The sequence below is a fragment of the Mastomys coucha genome, chromosome X (assembly GCF_008632895.1).
Source record: "Mastomys coucha isolate ucsf_1 chromosome X, UCSF_Mcou_1, whole genome shotgun sequence".
NCBI classification, from domain to species: Eukaryota; Metazoa; Chordata; class Mammalia; order Rodentia; family Muridae; genus Mastomys; species Mastomys coucha.
Genome location: NC_045030.1, coordinates 65,491,313 through 65,496,182, shown reverse-complemented (window position 1 = coordinate 65,496,182; position 4,870 = coordinate 65,491,313). Strand labels below are relative to the sequence as shown.

The window sequence follows — 4,870 nt, the reverse complement described above, 5'->3', positions numbered from 1 at the left end:
CTGAGGACTAGCCTTCATTATATCAGCAAGCACTGTACAAGCTTCCAAAATAAGAAAGAAACCAACAGTCCTACCTAGGTATGCCATGATAAAAGAGATCTATTGTGGTACACTTATCTTGGTGGTAACGAACAAATCTCTAATTAGATGTAAGACCTATTCACCTAGAAGGAAGTCATGTCTCATTATTGAAACTTAGGCAACTACCAAGATCAAATGAGGTCATGGATCTTGGAGAAGAACCTACAACCACCACTTTACTAAAACAGCATAATTCCTAAAGGCACTTGAAATATTAGTCCTTATACCCACATATAAGTGTATCTCACAGCCATCATCAAGGAAACTTAGTTTTGATACAGGCAGAGACCACTGGAAAGGGTACAACCAATTAAACACACAGTTCTTTATTTCATTCCCAGTGGACACATCTGCAAAATATGTCCTACAACTTCCAATCAGGAAACATTGTAGAAGATGGAGTGGAAAGATTGTAAAAGTCAAAGGATCAGAGGACTTGAGGTGAGATTGTGTCTCCTAGCAATGTCAGAAGCTACATCTGTAAAGTATCATCAACATGACTCGCTAAGCAAAATCTAAACAAGCTCAACAATTGAAATGCAATCAAGGGAAAGCCCATGAGGCTTCAACCATATACAAAGAACTATAGGCAACAAAGGATTAATAACAGTGGGAGAAAGTCTTACCCAGGGAAGAGCATACCAAATTTTTATCCAATACAAATGGACAGTGCTGAAAATGTGAATATGAATAATAGTTTGCATACCAAGCATGTTAAATTTAAGAATGTATACATATATGTATGTAGTAATAATTAATGCAAAAAGAGGGCATGAATTTAAAAAGAGAGCAAGGAAGGGTATATGGGAGGTTTTGAAGGGAAGAGAGAAATGATGAATAATTTCAAAAATGAAAGATAAAAATATTATATGGCAAAAACGGGTAATTTTATACAAAAATATAAAATGTTCCAAATTATTTCAAGAGCCAGAAAATCAAAATCAATTAGTGATCTTGATATAAATGTATAAAGGTATCAATTAGCTGTATTTCCTTTGTCATCAAATTATCAGGAGTAGATGGATCTACAGAAAAATTTCCCTAATTTCAAAACTGGATAACATGACTGTGATTTGCTCACTGTCTTTATAAGACACGTGCTTTATTTGAATATTTTACACTTCTCTCTATTTCTGCCTTCCTGCCTTTATCTCTTCCTCTCTCTTTTCTCAATTCCTCTCCAGAGAAGATTGCTTTGACTCTATACTTGATCAATAATGATTACACATATTGTACTATTTATGAACACAGAATGATAAAACTTTTACAACTACTTCATTAATGTAGCATAGTATTAATACCTACACTGAACTTAACAAAGACAGCAAAATATGAAGAAAACTTGTAAAAATATATTAATTTTTAATAAAAACTCTAAAAGAATGTTTGTGAATATAATCTAATAGAGAATCAATAATATATTACATTATTGAAAAGCATTCTAGGAATCCAGTAGCTCAATAATAGTAATTCTATGAAGCAGACCATAAATACAACTCATTATATTTTATATTGTCATCAGTAGATGCCAATTAAAATGAAAATTTATAAAATTCAACTTAAAACATGAGCTCTTTCTTAATAAGTACATGACTTAAATTTAAATCCTATGTTTATAAAAGAAAGGAGGACCTTAGAGGAAAAAGATGGCCCAAAGGAGAGGAAAAGTAATCAGGAGTAGAAAAGAAGGATCATCAAAAAAGATCTATTAATAATAGAATAGAAATTATAATAACAATATAACACAAATTATAAACATATTAGGTGTCCATCAACAGATGAATGGATAATGAAAATGTGGTCCATTTTAACAATGGAATATTATTCAGATGTTAAAAAATGACATCATGGAATTTGTAAGTAAATGGATGGAAGTAGGAAAAATTCATCCTAAATGAGTTAAGATAAATATAGTATGCATTCATTATTCTTTTATATGTGGATGTTAGCTTTTAAGACTTTGATAGGCATACTATGATACATATAACTAGGTATGGAGTAAAGAACTAGGGGAAGGGGGAATCTCTAAAGGAAGAGGAAACAGAATATATAATTATGGGAAACAGAATATATAATTATGGAAAGACTGGGGGGGGGATACACTTCTGACTTCCGACTGTGCACATGCATCTGCCTTTTGATGCAGACAGCTGGGAAGCCCAGGGTCATGTTGCAGTTACAGATGAAACTCCTGCACAAGAAGATCGAGAAGCGGAACTCCAAGCTGCAGCAGGAGAACCTGAAGCTGCATGAAGCATCCATCAGACATGAGTCTGTCACACCCTCAAAATGGAGATGTGCCTAAAAAAAAAAAAAAAAAACAGGAAAAGGTAGAAAAGCTAAAAAGGCCCTGAAGCATTCTGTGCCCATGGGCTCAGCAGTAGTCCAAAGTGGAGGCATGCCTGAGGAGACCATGGAAAATGCCAAAGTTAAAAAGTCACCCCCAAACTTACTACTTTAGCCAGCTGAGAAGCAGCAGCAGCAATGCTGTATCATCTCGTGATTCAGAACTAAAGAAGAAAAAGAAGAAAAAGAGAAAAAATGGCAGATGATGCTGGGCCTGATACCAAAAAAGGAAAAACTGAAGAAAGCACTGATGCTTGTAAGAAACCAGAAGATGGTATGAAGAAGGCAAATGACAGTAAGGTGCCCAGCCTGCCCTAGGACTGACAGGTACTTTTGATGACATTTCTTTTGCTTCCTTGTCTAATCTTATCAATGAGAACACCCTGAAGGCCATAGAAGAAATGGGATTCAAATGCATGAGGAGATGCAGCATAAAAGTATCAGGTCACTTCTGAAAGGCAGAGATCTTCTGCTGGCTGCAAAAACTGGCAGAAGCAAAATCCTCACTTTTCTCATCCCTGTGATCAAGCTCATTGTGAAATTGAAGTTCATGCCCAGGAATGGAACAGGAGTCCTGATTCTCTCTCCTACCAGAGAATGCAGACCTTTGGTGTTCTTAAGGAACTGATGACACACCACATTCACATATATGGGCTGATCATAGGTGGCAGTAACAGGTCTACTGAAGTGCAAAAGCTCTGAAATGGGATCAACATCATAATGGCCATGCCAGGCAGGCTCCTAGACCACATACAGAACACAAAAAGATTTATGTACAAGAACCTACAGTGTGTGGTTATTGATGAGGCTGACCTTATCTTGGATGGTTGGTTTGAAGAAGAATTAAAGAAAATTATTAAACTTTTGCCTAGATGTAGGCAAGCCATGCTCTTTTCTATCACACAAAATCGAGAAAAGTTGAAGACTTGGCAAGAATTTCTCTGAAAAAAAGAGCCATTGTATGTGGGTGTTGGCAATGATAAAGAGGTTGCCACAGTGGATGGCCTTGAGCAGGGATATGTTGTTTGTCCCTCTGATACATTCCTTAAGAAGAACTGGAAGAAGAAAGTGATGGTCTTCTTTTCATCTTGTATATCTGTAAAATACCACTATGAGCTGCTGAACTACATTGACCTGCCTGTCCTGGGCATCCATGGAAAGCAAAAGCAAAATAGGAGATCAACCATGTTCTTCCAATTCTGCAACACATTCAGAAATACTGCTGTGTACTGATGTGGCAACCAGAGGGCTGGACATCCCTGAAGTGGACTGGATTTTCAGTATGACCCTCCCGATGACTCCAAGGAATACATTCATTGTGTTGGTAGGACAGCCAGGGGACTGAATGGAAGAGGGCATGCCCTGTTCATCCTGTGCCCTGATGAGTGGTGTTTCCTATGTTACTTAAAACAGTCCAAGGTTCCACTAAATCAGTTTGACTTTTCCTAGTCTAAACTTTCTGACATCCAGTCTCAGTTGGAAAAACTGATAGAAAAGAACTACTTTCTGCACAAATCTGCCCAGGAAACATACAAATCCTATATACAAGCATATGACTCTCACTCTCTCAAGCAGATCTTCATTGTGAACAACTTAAATTTGCCTCAGGTTGCTCTGTCTTTTTGTTTTAAGGTCCTTCCTTTTGTTGATCTGAATGTGAGCAGTCATGGTGGCAGACTTAAAAAGAGAGGTGGTGGCAGCAGATTTGGCTACCAGAAAACAAAGAAAGTGGTGAGGTCCAAGATCTTTAAACACATCAGTAAGAAGCCAGCAGACTGCAGGCAGTTCTCTCACTGAGCCAATCTGCTTTCCACCTGGACTGACTTTATCCAACTTTTCCCACTCTCTAGTACCCTTTAAAAAGGAACTTTTATCACATAAAAAAGAAAGACCGTGAATACTGGAATTGGAATATTAAAAAGGCAGAGGCAGAGAAGAAGAAGGTAAGGGGAAATATGGTGCATGACAATTAACACTGACATCCATTGGAGGAGTCAAATGGATACCCATTACAGAAGCTTCTTAAAATATGTACATCTACAAAAGAAATCTGAATGGAGTCACCAAATCATTAAGAAGACAAAGCTCCAGCTACATATCCCTCATCACCAAATGAAACCTTCAGTTGCATGGATAGGTGGATAGGCTATATCTAATTGAGTTTTCGGCAAAAGGAGCCCCATGGAAATCATCAAATAGCCCAGATTATTGGCAAGCCCATTAGGTGTTCTATACAAACTTACAGTATGTTGAAGACAACATTTGCATAGCTCATTGTACAAGCCAAAGTCAAAATAGTACCTAATTAAAGCTGTCACCCCCACTGACTAGTATTCATGGTACTAGAAAGTACTTTGAACACTATCAAAAGAGAAAGGTAACCATCAACGCAGTTAGAAACAATGTGGTCAGAAGAGGTGACCTGACCTCATGATATGCTGGT

General features: G+C 37.3%; 1 pseudogene; it reads left to right on the top strand.

The window, feature by feature from the left end:
* Positions 1 to 2,248: 2,248 nt before the first annotated feature.
* Positions 2,249 to 4,224, top strand: LOC116092939 (annotated as a pseudogene).
* The last annotated feature ends 646 nt before the right edge of the window (positions 4,225 to 4,870 follow it).